The 24,110-nt window shown below is 37.1% G+C and overlaps 1 protein-coding gene across 22 annotated transcripts in view; it reads right to left on the bottom strand.

Moving 5' to 3' along the window:
* The window catches only part of BAZ2B (bromodomain adjacent to zinc finger domain 2B), a 336,353-nt gene that overhangs the window by 261,191 nt on the left and 51,052 nt on the right, over positions 1-24,110 (bottom strand). The window lies entirely within an intron of this gene.

The raw sequence follows: 24,110 nt of genomic DNA, 5'->3' as shown, positions 1-24,110 counted from the left end.
TGTCTTATTATGTTTTAAGAAAAAAATATGAGCAAGCTTTAACAAAAAGACCCACGTAATGTGGTATGCATGAAAGAAGTCTGCTGTCTAATCTAGAGTGGACATATAAATAGAAGATTTTATATAACATGAATAGAAGTTTTGTCAAGTAGTTTTGTCAAATTATGAAAACACCAATCAACTTAATACTTGAAAAGCAACAAAGCTCTGAAGTGATAGAAATCATTTCCTGATCTGTACAAACAGTGACTATGGTGGTGTCTGGCTAAAAGTTGTTTTCCTGATGTAGTGGGGGGAAGATACCAAAGGTAGAGAAAGGAAAGAAAGAAACCAGCTTGAACAGATAGGACCAATTTCAAGCAGTGTTTTGGAGCATAATATTCACTGAATATTCACTGAATATTCACATAATATTCCTATTGGTTGTTCCAGTGGGAAAGAATCTGCCTGGAATGTAGGTTCAGTCCCTGGGGTGGGAAGATGCCCTGCAGAAGGAAGTGGCAACTCATTCCACTATTCTTGCCTAGAAAATCCCATGGACAGAGGAGCTTGCTGAGCTTCAGTCCATCACCATGGGGTCAAAAAAGAGTCAGACATGACTTAGTGACTAAGCAGTAACAACAACAAATTCAGTGAATGCTTTCTGTCCTCAGTTTCACCTGTAAGTGTAAACAGGATATTCAGTAAAATATTAGATATCCATCTTCCCTTAATGTTCAGAGAAGCTGTGAAGGCCGGGGTTCCAATGATTTCTGCCACTGCACATTAATCCATGTACATTAATCCAGTCCCTCCTAGACACCAAGGGATGACTGTAATTCAATACCTGCTGTTAGAAATAACCAGAAGCCCACTATCTGAAGATACCAGGAAGTTCAAAAGTGATAACATTATAACCTCCCAAGAGCAAAGTCTGGAAATACAGCCAATGAGAGTTCTCATTTTAATAATTTTGAATTTTTATTTATTTGGCTGTGCCAGGTCTTAGTTGAGCCTCACGAACTCCTACCTGTGGCATGTGGGATCCAGCTCCCCTACCAGGGATCAAAACCAGGCCCCCGAATTGGGAGCATGGAGCCATAGCCACTGGACCACAAGGGAAGTCCCAGTTTCTCATTTTCCACCAAACTTTGTCATATCAAAACCTAAAACAAAGTGAGCTTCCCCTCTGCTTTAATTATTAAAGAAAACCAAAAGCAAAAACAAAGTATGTTGTACATCTCTTTAAGGTTTTAAAGAGATGATTCACCACGGTTCTAACTTTTTGTCACTCTTTCCCATACTACTTCTCTCTTCAGCTAAACAAATACTACTTTAGGTAAAATCAAACATGAACAGATGGCATTTTAAAAAGCACTTCTTGGAGAAAACCGTACTTTGAAAAGGTACAGTACCCCCATGTTCATAGCAGCATTATTTACAATGATCAAGACATATTAGCAACCTAATGGACAGATGAATAGATAAAGTTGTGGTACACACACACACAATGAAATATTACTCAGCCATAAAAAGAAAGAAATAATGCCGTTTGCAGCAACATGGATGGACCTAGAGATTATCACAGTAAGTGAAATGAGACAGACAGAGAAAGACAAATAATATATCATATCACTTCTATGTTGAATCTAAAAAAAAATGATGCAAATGAATTTATGGAACAGAAATAGACTCAAAACAAACTTATGGTTGTGCTGTGTGCAATGTGCTAAGTCGTTTCAGTTGTGTCCAACTCTTTGTGACCCTATGGACAGTAGCCTTCCAGGTTCCTCTATCCTTGGAATTCTCCAGGAAAGAATACTTGAGTGGGTTGCCATTTCCTATTCCAGGGGATTGGGAAAGATGGGACATGGATATTTTAGGAATTTGGGATTAACAGATACACACTACTATACATAAAACAGACAAATAACAAGGTCCTGCCATATAACACAGGGCACTATATTCAATATCTTGTAATAATCTATAAAGGAAGACAATCTGAAAAAGAATATATATGGATACTTTGCTGTATACCAGAAACTATCACAATATTATACATCAACGATGCTTCAATAAAAATAAATATAAAATAAATCAAATTAAAAAGCACTTCTTGTATTATCAATGATTTTACATTTCTTATGAAATAAAATTACATTTGTGGAGCTTCCTTGGCTGCCCAGTGGTTAAGATTCTATGCTCCTAATGTAGGGGGCCTGGGTTCAATCCCTTGTCAAGGAACTAAGATCTTGTATGCTGCATGGTGTGATCAAAAAAATAATTAACTTCCATTAATTACTAAAATAAAAGAAATAATTTTACTATCCTTACTACAAAAGCTGTCACTCCTTCAAAATATATCCTATCCTTCACGTGCAACACTTGTCCTTAATGTTCTGTGTGACTGAGAATTCTCTAAAACGTATAATTCTCATAGGTTAACTCACAAAATTTTTAAACAGCATAAGCCTTATTACAATAAAGTTTAGCTAGTGCTCAAATACTGGAGATGGAAATGGCAACACACTCCAGAAGACGGGGGAGCCTGGTGGGCTGCCGTCTATGGAGTCGCATAGAGTTGGACACGACTGAAGCGACTTAGCAGCAGCAGCAGCAGCAGCAGCAGAGCTCAAATAGCAACTTCATAAACTTGCTGATAATAAAATCCATGAAACAAAGTTCAATTGGCTATTAGATTTGTTGAATTTTTTTAAGCATATATAAAGCTGGATCTTTTTCTAAAGTTTACCACCCTATTGTTTCAACACTAATTAGTACTTCTCAAAATCTTTACTCCCTAGTTCATGGGTTTCTGCTTTAGGGCCATAAATGGGCACCCAGTAGAGGAAGAAAGTCACTGTCACTGTCAACAGGTGTTGAAATATTTTTGAGGCTAGTATATACACAATATCCAAAAATGAACTAGTCACTTGGGTGAAGTAATATAATGAAGGGCTTCATTTAAGAAAAATTATATGCTGTTTTTGGAGAAGGCGATGACACCCCACTCCAGAACTCTTGCCTGGAAAATCGCATGGACAGAGGAGCCTGGTAGGCTGCAGTCCATGGGGTCGCACAGAGTCGGACACGACTGAAGTGACTTAGCAGCAGCAGCAGCATATGCTGTTTTGGCTCTATTTTTCTTTCTCTAAGTTCTTTTTCTTAGGGAATTCAACTCAAATTTTAGCAACAGAGAGGTAAAGTTTTTGAAGGATTACTATTAACTAAAGTAAAATACATTATTTAAAATTATGGGGAAATTTTAGTTTTTATCAAAATTAGAATCCGTCTTAGTCTTGTCAACAAATGCCAAATCAAAATTTTCCAGTGATAAAATTGCCTTGGAAAAAACCACCTCACTTGAGCAAGCCAGCAGGCAAGAAAAACACAAACATAGCTCTATAAAGGTTTCATGTACTATAGCTAAAAGACTTAAATGAATTATTCCATTCCAAACCTTTAAATATCCAATTCCAATTAAGGCTATAGTGCACCAATTAAGCAATTTAACAACAATCAAAAAAAATATTAGATACAAACCACCAAAGTTGCCATCACTAATAAATAACTAAATTTCAGATAACATACATTTTACTCTTCTCTATTAAAAGAACGTCGCTATGAATACTTAGGGATATTAAGTAACCATTACTACTATTTCATTTTTTCTGAGAACTCTTAAAATGATTTCATCATTAAAAAGAAATATGGTTTAATGGTGTCAACAAAATGTTACATTACCCTGGTCTACTTTTAGGATTTTGGCATACATACATAAGATAATTTAGGCAATCTCTTAGTACTTCAGTTTGCCATACCATAATTATCAACTTCATAGGGATGTTGTAACTTTTACTTAATTGTGCTTATAAAATTTTTTGAGGTACACAGATGAAAGAGAGGTATAAGGCTCAGATGCAATTATTGCTATGTACTTGATGGGGGAAAAAAGCCACTTAAAAGCATTTAATAGTAACAACATGGATGAGATGGAGAACACTAGGGTAGGAAAAAGTTTGGTGATGGTGGTAGTGATAGAAAGTGCAATGAGGATGTATTGCATATGATATATGAGGATGCAGCATGTATGAACAACACTTTGAAGGAGTTTTGCTACTAAAAATTGTAGAGAAACAGCACTGTCGCTTGAGGGGGATGTGGGATCTTGAAAGGTTTTGTATTAAAATAGAGGAATACTACAGTAAGTCGATATGCTGATGAGAAGGATTTAGGGAAGTATAAAATGCTGATAGGGAAAATTACAAAAGCAAAATCAATGATTACTAAGCACCTAGTAAATATATAAATCTGACCATGCTGCTGGAAATGCAAAGACATATGAACTAATTTAATAATTCTATGGCAACTATATTAAAATCACAGGGGAAGACACTACATATAATTAAATTAAAACTTCTTTGGAAGCAATATTATTTGTAATAGAGGCTGTAAGGTTAAAAATATGAAAGCAATGTTGACACATTTTATGATGTGACAGCAATGTCCTTCTAAACTAAACATGTGCGGCTGCACAGGATAGAGATAATGCCATACACAGCTATTTGATTATGCACACTGAGGCTTAAGTAGGATCAATAATAAACAAAAAGTAAAGCCAGCAATTTCAAAAAATATCTCCACTATACTTTCCCTTTTCCCTCCTCTGTATTGACCCATCTCCATTTTTGGATTTCCAGCACCACTCTATTCATTACTTATCACTCTATTCAAAACTGAAAGCACCTCATATTATCAATCAATTATACAAATGTTTATCATTTCCAAAGTCCCATTCTTTCTGCCTATTAATTGTTGTTTTTGTTCAGTCACCAAGCTATGTTCGACTCTTCACGACCCATGGACAGCAGCATGCCCCGTCTTCCTGTCCCCCACCATCTCCTGGAGTTTGTCCACTTTCCCTTGCCTCCTTAAAAAAGTTAATTTGAAAGTTATAAAGACAATTACTAATTATATATTAGCGTAAATTAATGTAGATAAGTTGCTCAAACACATTTGCATTTCAGGCTTTCTTCCCTCTAATCACAGCATCCTTTATCTCTGTATATTTTCATATTGTGACCTAGTCTAAAATATGAAGTAATATACTAATTAGGTACATAATATCCATAATAAAAATAAGAACTTGAGAATGAGAAAAGTAAGACTGGGCCAAAAGGTCAGTTTCAAAACTGCAAGCCATAAAGCCCTGTACTCTTTGTTACTGAAGGACCAAACATATGTCTTTCACTCCCCCGGTAACCAATGCAAAGATAAAATGACTGTCATAAACAACTTTTGTTTGTATGTATATATTATTCACAGTACTCATAAAGTGAAAAGAAATTATCTTAAAGAAAGCACAGCTCTTTTTTTAACTGTGACCTGAGGAAAGTCATTCTATTGAGCAGTCAAAAATATTCCAGCAATAAGCAAAATAATGAGTTTTCAAAGACTATTTCTTTTTTAAAATTATTTATGCATTTATTTACTTTTGGTTGTGCTGGGTCTTCGTTGCTGAGTGCTAGCTTTCTCTAGTTGCAGTGAAGAGCAGGGTCTACTCTTCACTGTGGTGTGTGGGCTTCTCATTGTGGTGCCTTCTCTTGTTGCAGAGCACAGGCTCTCGGCAGTTGGGCTCAGAATTTGTGGTGTGAGAACTCCAGGGTACACGGGCTTCCATAGTTGTGGCACAGGGGTTTAGTAGCTACATGTCGCTGACTCGACTGTGGGCTCACACTTGTTGTGGCACATAGATTTTAGTTGCTCTGCAGCATGTGGAATCATTTCAGACCAAGAATCAAACCCAGGTCCCCTGCATAGGCAGGTGGATCCCTATCTACTGTACCACCAGAGAAGTCCCTGAAGGGCAGTTCTTTTTACTTCCCTCAGAGACTGGCCTTTGGCATCATACTAGAAGAGCATTTATGCACCTAAAGCAATATGGTTCAACTATGTTACACATAAGTTTAATAAGAGATGAACTATACAGAGTGGTATTCTTCATGTTTTTCTTTTCCCAAATATTAAAATTTTAGAAACCACAATGAATTTTTTGGACAGATAAAATTTATGTAACAACAAAATTTGCCATTTTAAACTATAAAATTCAGGTTTTAGTATATTCCTGAGTACAACATTTAGTACAATGTTGTACACCCATCACCATTATTTAATTCTTGAATAAAAGACACCATACCAATTAAGTAGTCATCACCCATTTTCTTCTCCACTCTCCCTCCCAGCCTCTGGTAACCACTAATCTATTATTATCTGTCTCTATGAATTTGCCCATTCTGGACATCTCATACAAGTGGAATCATATAATGTGTGACGTTTCCCGTCTGTCTTCTTTCATTTAGCATGATGTTTTCACAGCTCATCCATATTGTGACTTATGTCAGTACTTCATTACCTTGTGTGGCTGAATAATATCCCATTATATGCACACTTTATTTATCCATTCATCAGTTAATAAACATTTTGGTTGTTTCCACCTTGGGGCTATTATAAATAACACTATGAATATTCATGTACAAGTTTTTATGTGGATATAAATTTTCAGTTCTCTTAGATATATACCTAGAAATATAAGTTGGTCATATGGTAGCTCTCTGTTTAACTTACTAATTGAAAAACTATTTTCCAAAGTAGCTGCACCATTTTACATTCCCACAAACAGTATATGAGACTTCCATACACTCCAACCTCGCCAACACTTATCTTTCATTGTTTTTGTCTTTTTATAGTTCTCTTAGTAGATATGAAGTATTATCTCATTGTGTTTTGATTTGCATTTCCTGATGTTGTACACCTTTTCAAGTGCCTACTGCCATTGTATACATTCTTTAGAGAAACGTTAAAATCTTTTGCCCAGTCTTTAATTGGTTTCTTTATCATCTCTGTTGTGGAGTTCACACTATGAACACTGTTGTGTTCATAATGAAATTTTAAAGATTGTGAACTGTTATCAGTTTTTAAAATGAGTGACAAAACATAAAAGAATATAATTTGTGAAAATGAAGATTGCAGATTAAAACTATTAACACTTGGTAGCAGAAAACACATCTTGATATTGTAAGGATCTACTGTATAACATACATCAATGTCAACACTAAGTCCTTTAACTGCTTGCAAATTCTCTTCCTCCTCAACATCAAATGTACTACTATGTAGTTAATGAACAGTTGATATCCATAAGGAAGCATATTGTTTTAACATTCATAAAACCTGGCAACTGTTAAACAATCAGAAAATAAGGTGGATATTAAAATAGTTTGCACAGAGAAGGCAATGGCACCCCACTCCAGTACTCTTGCCTGGAAAATCCCATAGATGGAGGAGCCTGGAAGGCTGCAGTCCATGGGGTTGCTGAGGGTCGGACATGACTGAACAACTTCACTTTCACTTTTCACTTTCATGCACTGGAGAAGGAAATGGCAACCCACTCCAGTGTTCTTGCCTGGAGAATCCCAGGGACGGGGGAGCCTGGTGGGCTACTGTCTATGGGGTCGCACAGAGTCGGACACGACTGAAGTGACTTAGCATACTTAGCATAAAACAGTTTGCAAGAGTTCAAAAGAAAGTAACAAAATAGAGTTTGAAAAGTAAAAGCACATAAAACTTCCATGTTCACTGAGTTCTTATGCAGACTTAAAAGCTTAAAAAAATAAAAGCTCTCCTGGAGCTTTAAAGGCAATGTTAATAACGCATATATATGGAATTTAGAAAGATGCTAACAATAACCCTGTGTACGAGACAGCAAAAGAGACACTGATGTATAGAACAGTCTTATGGACTCTGTTGCAGAGGGAGAGGGTGGGAAGATTTGGGAAAATGGCATTGAAACATATATAATATCATGTATGAAACGAGTTGCCAGTCCAGGTTCGATGCACGATACTGGATGCTTGGGGCTAGTGCGCTGGGACGACCCAGAAGGATGGTATGGGGAGGGAGGAGGGAGGAGGGTTCAGGATGGGGAACACATGTATACCTGTGGTGGATTCATTTTGATATTTGGCAAAACTAATACAATTTGTAAAGTTTAAAAATAAAATAAAAACTAAAAAAAAAAAGAAAAGAAATGTAAAAAAAAAAAAAAGGCAATGTTAGTTTGATTTATCCAGCAACATTCAAGAATATGCCAACCCTATATAACTCTGTTCTGAGTAGGTAACATTGTTCTTTAAAGTTCTAGGAACAGAAAGGGCTTCCCAGGTGGCATAGCAGTAAATAATTCATCTGCCAATTCAGGAGACTCAGGTTTGATCCCTGGGTCAGGAAGATCCTCTGGAGTAGAAAATGGCAACCCACCCCAGTATTCTTGTCTGAAACTTCCAAGGACAGAGGAGTCTGGTGGGCTACTCTGTGAAGTCACAAAGAGTCGGACATGACTGAGCACTGAGGACAGCATTATGAATAGGAAGGAATAAGTATCTTACTGACCATTAAACTAGTTAACCAGATTCAGTCACCAGTTAGAATGCATAATAAAAAGGATGGTGAAAACAACACTTTTGAGTTACCTGATTGTGAATCTTAGGAGCTGGAATTTTAAGCAAACACTGAATTTGCTAGGAGAAGAGGACAAGATTATGCAAAGTTGCTAAGATCATCACTTGAATATTTTTGTTGCTGTTGTTCAGTCACTCAGTCATGTCTGACTCTTTGTGATCCCATGGACTACAGCACAGCAGGCTTCCTTGTCCTTCACCATCTCCTGGAGCTTGTTCAAATTCATGTCCATTGAGTCATGATGCCATTCAACCATCTCATCCTCGTCGTCCCCTTCTCCTCCTGCCTTCAATCTTTCCCAGCATTAGGGTCTTTTCCAATGAGTCAGTTCTTCACATCAGGTGGCCAAAGTATAGAAGCTTCAATGCAGCATCAGTCCTTCTAATGAATACTCAAGACTGATTTCCTTTAGGATTGATTTCCTTGCAGGTCAAGGGACTCTCAAGAGTCTTCTCCAACACCACAGTTCAAAAGCATCAGTTCTTTGGCCCTCAGCCTTCTTTATGGTCCAACTCTCACATCCATACATGACTAATGGAAAAACCATAGATGACTTTGACTTTATGGACCTTTGTCGGCAAAGTGATGTCTCTACTTTTTAATGTGTTTAGGTTTGTCATAGCTTTTCTTCCAAGGAGCAAGTGTCTTTTATTTTTATTGCTACAGTCACCATCTGCAGTGATTTTGGAGCCCAAGAAAATAAAGTCTGTTACTATTTCCATTGTTTCCCCATCTATTTGCCATGAAGTAATGGGACCAGATACCATAATCTTAGTTTTGTAAATGTTGAGTTTAAGCCAGCTTTTTCACTCTCCTCTTTTCACCTTCATCAAAAGGCTCTTTAGCCCTCAATATCTAAGTTTTATTAAATATAACTTTAATTGACTACCATCATACTAAATAAATTTTATTATGCGATTTCCTCTTTTTTCCTTACATTAGGGTTTCTATACCTACTCCCTAACAATATTTGGAATGCCAGGCAACATTTATCAAGTAATAATTAAATATACATCATCATAACTCATAACAAGTAATTGGTGTCGTATATCTCTAACATATATTTGTAATATTATCAGTGATACATGATTATTACATATTAATACCATTCAGCTTTGTCCTCAAAACAATTTAAAAATATGGTTTAAATGAAAAATAGATTCTTGTTCTTAAAACTGCTAGTGAATTAAACAAACATAAAACTGTAATATATATTTCAAATATATAGCTGCCTTTAGTTTCTAACAATTATGAGGTTAGCTATTCAGTATGAAATGATGACTGTTTTTAGAGCAATTCAAAGACTAACCATCGGCAGACTTCCCAGGTGATGCTAGTGGTAACAACCCAAATGCCAATGTAGGAGACATAACAGAGGCGGATCAATCCCTGGGTCAGGAAGATCTCCTGGAGGAGGGCATGGCAACCCACTCTAGTATTCTTGCCTGGAGAATCCCATGGACAGAGGATTCTGGTGGGCTAAAGTCCATGGGGTTGCAAAGAGTTGGACATGACTGAAGCAATTTAACACATATGCATGCACAAAATATGTAGACTGCGGTCTTCCTATTCCTATAATATACCTAAACAAAATGGGCAAAGAAGCTTCAGTAAAGACACAAAACAGACAATGCTAAACTTCTGTGATTATATACTTCACTAGCAAGTTTTCTAATATAAAGCAGAAATAGTATAATAAGATGCAAATACAATGCCTGCTCTTTTAAACAGCTGGATTATTTAAAAGTTTTAAAAATAAAAATATTTAAAATTCTCATGATAAAAATGTATTTTTGATTCAACATTTAAACATAATTTCATGTGTCTATTTGCTTTAATGTCATAATATTTTTAAAAGGTATGTAATTAAAAATGTCATCATTTAAAGCAATTAATTCCTCTGGGAGATAATTTTTTGGTTATCTACCTTATTTCAAAGAAGCCAGGTGAATACATATAGATATAAACAATGTTCCATAATAAAATAATAGGCATTATATAGTGTCTAATACACATATAAGTTTTCAATACACATCTGTTAAACTAAGTTGAGTATTTTATCTGTCTCATCTTTCTCTGAGGTGCAATAACCAGTTATTTGGAGGATAAAGGTACTGGCTCTTTGGTTTAAAACTTAAAATGTGCTTACTTAGAAGTCAACTTCACTTTAGAAAATGGGCAATTTCATTCCAGCATTTTAAAGAAAATTTGACTGCATAGAAAAGGACGAGAGATTTAAAACAAAAACAAAGTAGAATAATACTCTATTTGAAAATCTCCCCTATATGCCACCCTAAGGGGATGGTGATTATGTGTGTGTGTCTGTGTGTGTGTCCTCAGTCCCGTGGGATTCTGTGACCCCATGGACAGTGACACCACTTTAAATTACCCCTTTTCTGTCATTTATACCAGCAGGACATTTCTTACTCTTTGTCTCTCTGTCTTCTTTCCCTTTGTCAAGTAAAAAGCAACTTCTTCCAGAAACCCTTTTCTAATTCTGTCATCTACCTTCAACCCCAGTTCCAACTCCCAGCACTCCTTGCAGCCTAGATGAGTAGGGTAATCTTAATATCCAGTAAGATGTGGTACATACAAGTCCAAGAGATAAGACTAACTTATCTCATATTGTTAGGAATTTTTTTTTTTTAGTATGTATCCTTTCACTAGAATTCAAGTTCCATATAAGCAATGGTTAGGTCTAATATACGGTCTTCTCTGGTGAGTCAGTGGTAAAGAACTCACTTGCCAATGCAGGGGACGTGGGTTCAATCCCTGGGTATGAAAGATCCCCTGGAGAAGGAAATGGGAACCCACTCCAGTATTCTTGCCTGGGAAATTCCATGGACAGAGGAGTCTGTTGGGCTACATACAGTCCATGGGGTTTCAAAAAGAGTTGGACATGACTTAGCAACTAAACAACATCTAAAATATAATAGATGTTTGTGGTATAATAACAAATAAACATTTAGTCTATCTCTAAGAATGTCATTTCTAGCTGGCATTGAAAGTGAGGGCAGTCTTACGGGATAGAGACCTCAATCTGTGGAATCTGCACTTATGAATAGTTTGTGTATAAAATAAATTCCTGGAGACCCAGTTGGTACTGGAAAATAGGAGAATTCGCTGTTGTTTTGGGGGGCGGGGGGCAGAGAGACAGGGTTTCCCTAGTGGCTCAGTGGTAGAGAGTCTACTGGGCAATGCAAGAGACACAGTATAAATCCCTGGTCCAGGAAGATCCCACGTCTTGAAGCAAATAAGCCTGCGTGCCACAACTTCTCAGCCTGTGAAGTAGAGTTCACGAGCCACAACTACTGAGCCCATGTGCTGCAACTACTGAAGCCCAGATATCTAGAGCCTGAACTCCACAACGAAAGAAGCCACCTCAATAAGAAGACCGTGCACCACAACAGAGAGAAGTCCCTGCTCACTGCAACTAGAGAAAGCCTGAGCAAAAACGAAGAACCAGCATGGCCAAACATAAATAAATTAAAACAAAAAACATCAACAGTTATACTCAATACATTTATTATGGACCAATGAAGGAGTGAAAACCAAATAAAAAGGAAGTAAATAACACATTTGTTAACATGTATAGTTATTTTTTGCCACTTTTTACAGTTTAATTTTCCTTTTTGCTATTGCTTTATATCCAGTTTTTCCATATAGACAATGTTTGCTTGCTTTTATCATTTATGTTTCTTTTAATATAAGCACTTTCTTTTAAACTGATTATTACTTTCAAATTTACCAAAAGTTATACCAAAACATATTACCAAAAGCAAAAATGTGATTCTACTTTATGAAAGAGAATTTACCATGGGTTAAGTCTCACTTACCTACCTTTTATATTATTTATCAAAAGCAACTTAAGAATAAGGATTGTGTTTCCAAGAATTTTCTTTTCCAGAGATTAACAGAGTACTGGGACAAGAGGGTTACTTACCAACTAGCTGGAGGAGAAAAAGAAATATTGTAAAAGAAAAAAGTTATGGGAAAGATCTTACTAAAAAACTGGGGGGAAAAAAAGGACTGGATGGGAGAGAGGAATAAGGAGTAGACTGAATTTGGCTAACGAATGTTTTAAGTAGATCTCAAGAAAGTAATTTCAGATTAAAACAAACAAACAAAAAAAACCTGAAAGGTTAACAAGACCGCACAGAAGTAAGACATGAAAGGAGAATCTGATGCAAGAAATCTGATAGTAAGAGACCCAGAGTTGCTAAAACAATCTTGAAAAAAAACAGAAGGTTCACACTTTTTGCTTTCAAAACTTACTACAAATCTACACCAAAGCAGTGTGGTATTGCCGTAATTCTGTATATTTAGATCAATGAAATTGAGAATCAAGAAAAAAATCTTTAATTTTATGACAACTGATATCTGACATCAGTACCAAAACAATTCAATGGTGGAAAGAATGTTTTTTCCAACAAAAACTGGTGAGTAACTGCATAATCCAATGCAAAAGACTAAAGTTGAATCCCCTAGTCACACCGTTATATCTACTACTGTGGGCAGGAATCCCTTAGAAGAAATGGAGTAGCCACCATAGTCAATAAGAGAGTCTGAAATGCAGTACTTGGATGCAATCTCAAAAACAACAGAATGATCTCTGTTCGTTTCCAAGGCAACCATTCAATATCACAGTAATCCAAGTCTATGCCCCGACCAGCAATGCTGATGAGCCTGAAGTTGAAAGGTTCTATGAAGACATACGAGACCTTCTAGAATTAACACCCATAAAAGATGTCCTTTTCATTACAGGGGACTGGAATGCAAAAGTACAAAGTCAAGAGATACCCGGAGTAAGAGGCAAATTTGGCCTTGGAGAACAGAATGAAGTAGGGCAAAGGATAATAGAGTTTTGCCAAGAGAACGCACTGGTCATAGCAAATACCCGCTACCAACAATACAAGAGAAGACTCTACACATGCACATTACCAGGTGGTCAACACTGAAATCAGACTGATTATATTCTTTGCAGCCAAAGATGGAGAAGCTCTATACAGTCAGCAAAAACAAGACCGGACTCAGATCATGAACTCCTTACTGCAAAATAGAGACTTAAATTGAAGAAAGTAGGGAAAACCACTAGAATATTCAAGTATGATCTAAATCAAATACCTTATGATTATACAGTGGAACTGACAAATAGATTCAAGGGATTAGATCTGATAGAGTGCCTGAAGAACTATAGACAGAGGTTCGTGACATTGCACAGGAGGCAGGGATCAAAACCATTACCAAGAAAAAGAAATGCAAAAAGGCAAAATGGATGTCTCAGGAGGCCTTACAAATGGCTGAGAAAAGAAGAGGAGCTATAGGCAAAGGAGAAAAGGAAAGATATACCCATTTGAATGCAAAGTTCCAAAGAATAGCAAGGAGTGATAAGAAAGCTTTCCTCAGTGATCAATGCAAAGAAAATGCAACGAAAATAATAGAATGGGAAAGTCTGGAGATCTCTTCAAGAAAATTAGAGATACCAAGGGAACATTTCATGCAAAGATGGGCACAATAAACTATAGAAATGGTATGGACCTAACAAAAGCAGAAGATATTAAGATGAGGTGGCAAGAATATACAGAAGAACTATACAAAAAAGATGTTCAAAACCCAGATAATCATGATTGTGTGATCACCAAACTAGAGCCAGACATTCTGGAATGTGAAGTCAAGTGGGCCTTAGGAAGCATCACTACGAACAAAGCTAGTGGAGGTGATGGAATTCCAGTTGAGCTATTTCAAATCCTAAAAGATGATGCTGTGAAAGTGCTGCACTCAATATGCCAGCAAATTTGGAAATCTCAGCAGTGGGGTCAGTTTTCATTCCAATCCCAAAGAAAGGCAATATCAAAGAATGCTCAAACTACCACACAATTGCACTCATTTTACATGCTAGTAAAGTAATGCTCAAAACTCTCCAAGCAAGGCTTCAACAGTATGTGAACCATGAACTTCCAGATTTTCACGCTGGATTTAGAAAAGGCAGAGGAACCAGAGATCAAATTGCCAACATCCACTGGATCATTGAAAAAGCAAGAGACTTCCAGAAAAATATCTATTTCTGCTTTATTGACTACACCAAAGCCTTTGACTGTGTGGACCACAACAAACTGTGGAAAATTCTTAAAGAGATAGGAATACCAGACCACCTGACCTGTCTCTTGAGAAATCTGTATGCAGGTCAGGAAGCAACACTTAGAAATGGACATGGAACAACAGACTGGTTCCAAATAGGGAAGGGAGTATGTCAAGGCTGTATATTGTCACCCTGCTTATTTATATGCAGAGTACATCATGAGAAACATTGGACTCGATAAAGCACAAGCTGGAATCAAGACTGCCAGGAGAAATATCAATAATCTCAGATATGCAGATGACACCAGTCTTATGATAGAAAGTAAAGAACTAAAGAGCCTCTTGATGAAAGTGAAAGAGGAGACCGAAAAAGTTGGCTTAAAGCTCAACATTCAGACGGCTAAGATCATGGCATCTGGTCCAATCACTTCATGGCAAATAGATGGGGAAACAGTGGAAACAGTGACAGGCTTTATTTTGGGAGGCTCCAAAATCATGCAGATGGTGATTGCAGCCATGAAATTAAAAGACGCTTGCTCCTTAGAAGAAAAGCTATGACCAACCTAGACAGCATATTAAAAAGCAGAGACATTACTTTGTCAACAAAGGTCCGTCCAGTCAAAGCTATGGTTTTTCCATTAGTCATGTATGGATGTGAGAGTTGGACTATAACGAAAGCTGAGCGTAGAATTGATGCTTTTGAACTGTGGTGTTGGAGAAGACTCTTGAGAGCCCCTTGGACTGCAAGGAGAGCCAACCAGTCCGTCCTAAAGGAAATCAGTCCTGAATATTCACTGGAAGGACTGATGTTGAAGCTAAAACTCCAATACTTTGACCACCTGATGTGAAGAACTGACTCATTGGGAAAGACCCTGATGCTGGGAAAGATTGAAGGCAGGAGGAGAAGGGGATGACAGAGGATCAGATGGTTGGATGGCATCACGGACTCAATGGACACGAGTTTGAGTAAACTCTGGGAGTTGGCGATGGACAAGGAGGCCTGGCGTTCTGCAGTCCATGAGGTCACAAAGAGTCGGACATGACTGAGCAACTGAAGTGAACTGATATCACACCATACATAAAAATTACATAAAAATTAACTCAAAATAGATCTATGACCCAAACACAAGAGGTACAAGTATTCAACTCTTTGAAGAAAATATAGGTGTAAATTTTTTCCACCTTGGATTATGCAACAGTTTCTTATATATGACAGCAAAAGCAAAAACAATCAGTCAAAAGCACAAGCAATCAAAGGAAAGACAAACTGAACTCCAACTAAATGGAAAATTTTGTGCTTCAAAGGATAAGAAAGTAAAAAGGCACTAATGTAATGTGAGAAAATACTTGGAAATCATATATCTAATGAGGGAATTGTATCCAAAATATACATTTAAAAATTCTTAAAATTCAATAATTAAAAATAACTGATACAATTTTAAATGGGAAAAATATTTATATAGACATTTATTCAAAGAAGATATAAAAATGACCAGTGAGCAAGAAAAAATGCTCAATATCATTAGCTATCAGGGAAATGCAAATCAAAACCATAAAGAGATACTATTTCACATCCACTAGAAGGGCACTGGAGAAGGAAATGGCAATCCACTCCAGTGTTCTTGCCTGGAGAATCCCAGGGATGGCAGAGCCTGGTGGGCTGCTGTCTATGGGGTCCAACAGAGTCGGACACGACTGAAGCGACTTAGCAGCAGCAGCAGCAGAATGGCCATAATGAAAAATACAGAAAATAGCAAGTGTTGATGGAGACACAAAAAAGCTGAAAACTTTAAATATTGCTAGTTGGATCACAAAATACTGTAGCCACTTTGGAAAATATTCGGCAATTCCTCTGTAAATTAACCATAAAGTTACCATGTCACCCAGCAATTCCATTCCTAGATGTATACCCAAAAAAACTCAAAGTACATGTCCACACAAAAATCTACATGTGTAGATTTTATACATGCATGTTCATATCAGCATTATTCATAATTCTTCAGTATTTAAAATTATTCAAAAGTCAATCAGTGATAAATGGATAAGCAAAATATGGTATATCCCTAGAGTGAAAGATTATTTGGCAATAAAAGTGAAAGGAAGTAGGGATATATGGTAAACACAGAAAACACTTTATTACATGAAGAAAACTAGTCACAAAGACCATGTGTCATAAGATTCCATTCATATGTTCAAAACAGGGAAATCAATGGAGATAAAAGGTAAATTACAGGGACTTCCCTGGTGATTCAGTAGCTAAGAATCTGGAATCTCAATGTATGGGAGGCCCAGGTTAGATCCCTGGTCAGGGAAATAGATCCCACATGTTGCAACTAAAATCCTGCATGGTGCAACTAAGACCTAGTGCAGTCAAATAAATAATTCTCTTAAAAAAGTGAATTACTGGTTACTAGGGGCTGAAGGCGGAGAAGGCAATGGCACCCCATTCCAGTACTCTTGCCTGGAAAATCCCATGGATGGAGGAGCTTGGAAGGCTGCAGTCCATGGGGTCGCTATGAGTCAGACATGACTGAGCGACTTCACTTTCACTTTTCATTTTCATGCACTGGAGAAGGAAATGGCAACCCACTCCACTGTTCTTGCCTGGAGAATCCCAGGGACGGGGGAGCCTGGTGGGCTGCCGTCTATGGGATTGCACAGAGTCGGACACGACTGAAGCGACTTAGCAGCAGCAGCAGCAGGGGCTGAAGGAATAGGGAGTGACTGCTGGTTTAAATGAGATTTCTTCATGGCATGGTGAAAACACTCTAAGGGAGTTGTTCCCTGGCTGTCTAGTAGTTAGGATTCGGCCCTTTCACTGCCACGGCCCAGGTTCAATCTCTGGTTGGGGAACTAAGATTTTGCATGCCACGTGGCACAACCAATAAATTAAATAAAATAATAAAATTACACAATGGTGATGGGTATACAACTCTATGAATATATGGAAAACCACTGAATTGTATGTGTATTTGAAAGAGTGAATTATATGGTATATGAGTTTCATCTAAATAAACCTTTTTTTTATTAAGTTAAGACACCTGTAGGTGATATTAAGAGGCTCAGACATATAACTAAATAGGAGAGAGCCATAGGAAAGAAATGAAGGAAATGCTTGTTTTTTAAAAAAACAGTATTTGAAGATCTAATCACCAAGTGTTTCTTACAGTTGAGGAAATATAAGTTTCTAGATTGAAAATATATTTTGTGTTTCAAATAGGATAAATAAAAATATATCCACATCTAGATAAAATCACAAAGCATTAGGATAAATAGTGTATCATAAAAGATGTCAAGAAGAAAAACACAAATTACCTCAGAAGAAATAATGACATACTATTCTTCAGCAACAACAGAAACCCAAATACAAAAAAGTAGTAGCTTCAAAGTGAGAAATTTTATATAAAACACAATTGTTGTTGTTTTGTTGTTTTAGTTGCTAAGTTGCGTCCAACTCTTGTGACGACATGGACTGTACCCCACCAGGCTCCTCTATCCATAGGATTTCCCTGGCAAGAATGTCGGAGTGGGTTGCCATTTCCTTCTTCAGAAGATCAACCCAGGGAATGAACCCATGTTTCCTGCATTGGCAGGCAGATCCTTTACCACAGAGCTACCAGGGAAGCCCATACAGTATAGTTCCCTAATGACTGATTTATTTTTTCTTATTTTAGGGGAAGGTAATTTTAATTGTTAATACTGTTTCTTTCTTGATTATGCATTTATTGAGGTCTTTAAAAATCCTGAAACAGGACTGCCCTGGTGGTACAGTGGATAAGAATCTGCCTGTCAATGCAGCAGACATGGGTTTGATCCTTGGTCAGGGAAGATTCCATGCCACAGAGTTACTGAGCCCATACACCACAACCACTGAGCCTGTGCTCTAGGGCCCACAAGCCACAACTACTGAGCCTGTGTGGTGCAACTACTGAAGCCCACACTTACAGAGCCTGTGCTCAACAACAAGAGAAGCAGCAATGAGAAGTCCATACGCTGCAACAAAGAGTAGCCCCCATTCACCTCAACTATAGAAAACCTGCTGAATCAACAAAGACCCCCCACAGTGAAGGTGGTGCTAGTGGTAAAGAACCAGCTTGCCAACAATGCAGGAGGTCTAAGAACAGCAGGTTTAAAGATCCCCTATAGTAGGAAATGGCAACCCACTCCAGCACTCTTGCCTAGAGAATCCCCTGGACAGAGGGGCCTGGAGGGCTACAGTCCACAGGGTCTCAAACAGGCAGACAGGACTGAAGTGACTTGACTTAGCACACAAGCATGCATGAAACAATTTTGCCAGGAAATTATACATTTTATATAAAATTTCAGACTTACTGAGACAAAGTTGTTCATTTTAGTTGTTACTTTTTAGGCACACATAATTTTTAGGATTTTTATGTCTTGATAATCCTTGATGAAAGCAACCCTTTATTATTAATTTGTCAACTTTGCTTACATTCCTTGTTTTAATATCTACTTTTCTTGAAATTAATATGATCAATCCAGTTTTCTTTTAATTAGGATTTGTAGAGTATACATTTTATACCATTTTACTTTAAATCCACCTATTTATATTTACAAAAAGTTTTCTCTTTAACAGCATAGAGTTGGGCCTTACATTTTTATTCAATCTGAAAATCTCTTCCTCTAAATTAGAATATTGAGGTCATTTACACTGAATATAATTATTGATAAGGCTGGATTTAAATCCAACGTCTTGCTAGTTGTTTTCTGTTAGTCCTATGTTTTTTGTTCCTTTTCCTTCTTTTCCTGCCTTGTTTTAAGCGTATATTATTTAGGGGCTTCTCTGGTGGCTCGGTGGTAAAGAATTCGCCTGCGTCCCTCAGTTGGGAAGATCCCCTGGAGAAGGAAATGGCAACCAACTCCAGTATTCTTACTTTTGAAATCCTATTGACAAAGGAGCCTGGTGGCCTATGGTCTGTGGAGTCACAAAAGAGTCAGACATGATTTAGTGACTAAACAACAACTACTGCAAAATATATTATTTATCATGAAAATGAGGAAATGATTCACTTTATGAAGCCAGTTTAATTTTGAAAGCAAAACCAAACCAATTTTAGTTGCAAAATTCTAAATAAACTAGTAAATCAAGTCAAACAAAATATTAAAATACTATTAACAAATCATGATTCAGTAGATTTCACTCAGAATAAAATGATGAATCTGTTTTTCAAAAGCTATTAATTATAGGCACAGTATTAATGAATTAAAAAGAGAAAATTATAATATCTTCTCAAAAATGCAAAAAAAAAAGGATTCAATAAAACTTAACTGTAAACTGTGATTAAAAACTCTCATCCAACTCAGTGTAACAGCAGACAATCTCTTTAAGATGACAATACATTAATAGTCACAAATGATAAGTAAAATAAAGAAGCATTACCAATAAAGGAAAATGGGGGGGGTGGAGCTAAATGTTTGATGTTACCACTTTTACCTAATACTGTAATTCCTACTCAATGAAATAAGTTAAGTGTGTAGGATTTCTGGCTGGTAACCAAGATGAAGTCCCAGTCAACAACTAGTAACTACCAGAAGACGCCAATAAACTTTATCTCTAGCCCTCAGCAGTCAAGCCATCCCAGACTACCAGTCACTCCATCTGAGGCACATGCAGCAGAAACACAACGACCTTGCCGTATAGTCTGTCTGAATTTCTAACACACAGGAATCAGAAGACATAATAAAACAACTCTTGTTGATTAAAGGCACTAAGTTTGGGGTTCTCACTGAGCAATGAAACAACAGGGAAATTTTTTAATCATAAAATAACAAAACTTTGAAAATTAATTAATTTTTAAGCTTCTACACAACAAAGACACTTAAATCAAAGTGAAAGGACAAGGTGCCAAATGAAAGAAGACATCTCCAAAACATTTAGGATATACGTACAGTAAGAAACAGATTTAATTTTGAAAAAAATGAATAAGCAATTCACAAAAAAAACTAGATGACTCATAAACCTATGAAAATCTGAGAATTTAAAATAACAATCCCATCATTAATAACCAGTCAGATTGGCAAAAAAAAAAAAATTAAGTCTGCATATCAAATTCATTCAGAACCAAAAGAAATGGAAATTTGCATGCGTTTTGTCACAGCAACTTCCCTGCATGATGATGTTTTAAAAAGCCAAGCACCTACTGCCAGAACAGCAGCCCCAGACCCTGTCCCCCATGTGCAGGAACTGGGAGCTTGGGGTCACTTGGGAACAGTGAAGGGGACAACTTGAGGGGTGGGCAGGTGTGATCCACTAGCAGTCATGAGGTCATAAATGTCCCAAATCACAATATAGACCTGTCTGTAGTCTGTGGAAGGCTAATTGTACGACTACCAAAGAGAGAGTAATTTGTCAATAGCTAATCATTTCAAGGTGCAAATCCAGTCCTAGATACATACCTATCAGTACTCACAAAGCTATGCTTAAGGAGACAAGTACAAGAATGTTCCTTGTGACATTTACAGTGAAAAATTATAAACACTCTACCTATCCAGTATTAGGTGAACAGATAATTGTATTATAGTCATACAATGAAATACTGTTCAGCAATTATGATGATTTACAATACATGAATAAAAATGGATAAATTATTTTTTAAAAGTAGTGAAAAAAGCAGATTGGAAATTGCTATACAGTATAATGCTACATGAGGTTTTAAAACATGCCAATAATACTGCATATTATACACATGAAGAAGTGAAGTGAAGTGAAGTGATTCAGTCGTGTCCAACTCTTTGTGACCCCATGGACTGTAGCCTACTAGGCTTATCAGTCCATGGGATTCTCCAGGCAAGAATACTGGAGTGGGTTGCCATTTCCTTCTCCAGGAGATCTTCCCAACCCAGGGATTGAACCCTGGTCCCGCATTGCAGGCAGACGCTGTACCGTCTGAGCCACCTGGGAAGTCATGTGTGGTACAAAAATGTACAGACACTTTCATAGGAGTGATCAACATAAATCTCTCTTCTGCAGAGAGAGGGAAGAAAGAAAATGAAATTGGGTTTCCCATTATAAAAGGTTTCAAATGTATCTGTTTTTATTCATTTAAAATAATAAGCTAAAGTATATGAGGTAAAAGGCTGGCTTTTATTAAAATAAGATAGTATGTACAGTATATACATTTTCATTGTATCATTTTATAGTCTGTATGTTTGCAATGTTTAAAAACATTTAAGTTTTAAAAAACATTGCAAGGAACTATAAAGGGGTTAAGAACTTGAGAAAAGTGAAAAAGATTTAATCTTGATTGTGGAGAATGTATCACATTCAGATTATTAGAAATAAGTAATACAATTCCCAGTGAAAATACAGTAACTGAATAGCACTGAAGTAATAAATAGAAAGATTCAAAACAGGGTCTTTTTAGATAGATGTTCTCTTAAAAACACATTTAATTATGTCTATTTATAAACCATTCTACTTTAATTTCTCTACCCTGGAAAACAGACAATCATATTATATAGTAATAGAAAACAAATCTCTGAAACCGCAGTTTAAATTTATACAGATACATTTTGCTTCTATTAGCAACTTTTAAGTTACTTCTATTCTAGAAAACGTACCTCTTTCAAGGATACAGTAATGAAAGTGATATGGATTCTGAATACCAATATTTGAATGATAAATGCTTTGATTTTATTACCTAACTGAGACAATTTAAAGGAGATCTATGAAAACCCTCTTAGGTCTTCCAAATTCTAAACTTCAAAATGACAGTATAACGGTTCTATTGAAAATAGCTAGAATTTATTAAAATAAAAATTGAGAACAAAATAAAATAAAAATTCATTTTTTGTAAAGGCCCTACACTTAACAGAACTAGAACATATATACCTCATTGCTATGATCTCTGGAGTCTAATCTTACAGTAATCACCTGATTTTTCAATTGTGTGCTAGTTAAGTTGCTTCAGTCCTGTTTGACTCTTTGCAACCCTACAGACTCTAACCTGCCAGGCTCCTCTGTCCATGGGATACTCTAGGCAAGAGTACTAGAGTAGGTTGACGTTTCCTACCCCAGGGGTCAAACCTGTGTTTCTTCTGTTTCCCGAACTGGCAGGTGGACAACTAGCACCCCCTGGGAAGCCTGGTCTTTCAAGTGGGTATTTGTTAATGATTCCTTCCCACTCTTTGAGGGCAGAGAATGTGTTTTGTGCATCTTTGTTTTCCCAATGAATAATCCATAATAGATGTTCAATAAATGAAATGCATCCAGCCCTTGAACAGACACAGTCTCAAAATCTCTGCAACAGATGACAGAACCAAAGCAACCATTATGGGACATATCTATGCCTGTTCTAGCTTAAGATTCAGGAAATCAGGGCTTCTCTGGTGGTCCAGTGGTTGAAAGCTCACCCTGCAATGCAGAGGACAAAGGTTCAATCCCTGGTCCGGGAGGATACTGGTGCTGCTGCTGCTGCTGCTGCTGCTAAGTCACTTCAGTCGTGTCCGACTCTGTGCGACTACATGCCACAAAACTACTATGCCTGTGAGCCACAACTACTGAGCCTCCATGCTGCAACTATTGACTTACATGCCTGGAGCCCGTGCTCCATAAACAAGAGAAGCCACTGGAATGAGAAGCCTGTGCGCCACAACTAGAGAATAGCCCCCACTCACTGCGAACGAAGAAAGCCTGCATGCAGCAATGAAGACCCACCACAGTCAAATAACAAAATAAATAAGTAAAAAAAGATTCAGGAAATTATTTGGAGTGATATCGATCCTCAGGTGCTATACTCTTAATCCTACTTCCGTCATACCTCACAGGCAGTAGGTGAATCCTTTGGATCTACAACTTCCTTAAAGGTAAACAACAAAAGTTCTTTAAAATAATTTTTAAATATTTATGTGGGAATTCACACTTCATAAACTAATTTTGATTCAATAACAATAGTAATAATCTAGTTTAGATTTCTTATATTTCGAGACTATGTAGCTGCTTCTACTAACTGTTAATACCACAATATAGGAGCAATCTTAATAGAAAAAATTCTATATAACTATTATAAGTCAAGCTGCTGCTGCTACTGCTGCTAAGTCACTTCAGTAGTGTCCGACTCTGTGCAATCCCATAGACGGCAGCCCACCAGGCTCCCCCGTCCCTGGGATTCTCCAGGCAAGAACACTGGAGTGGGTTGCTATTTCCTTCTCCAATGCATGAAAGTGAAAAGTGAAAGTGAAGTCGCTCAGTCGTGCCCAACCCTCAGCAACCCCATGGACTGCAGCCTTCCAGGCTCCTCTGTCCATGGGATTTTCCAGGCAAGAGTACTGGAGTGGGGTGCCACTTATCGGGGTGACTCCGATAAGTCAAGTTAAAAGGTACATAACTAATGATTTGAGGATAGCATATTTCATATACATTTTGATCACAGAGGGACATTAAGAGATGGATAACTTCTTTATAAAGTATAGCAATGTATTAAACAAACAATTTTTATTATTTTTTTGCTTTTTGTCCTGACACAGGAATACCAAAAACATCTTAATGCTGAAAACTAAAATTTCAAATTGCAAAGGGC

The sequence above is a fragment of the Bos javanicus genome, chromosome 2, assembly GCF_032452875.1.
Source record: "Bos javanicus breed banteng chromosome 2, ARS-OSU_banteng_1.0, whole genome shotgun sequence".
In the NCBI taxonomy this organism is placed as follows: Eukaryota; Metazoa; Chordata; class Mammalia; order Artiodactyla; family Bovidae; genus Bos; species Bos javanicus.
This window is presented reverse-complemented; position numbering and strand designations above follow the sequence as displayed.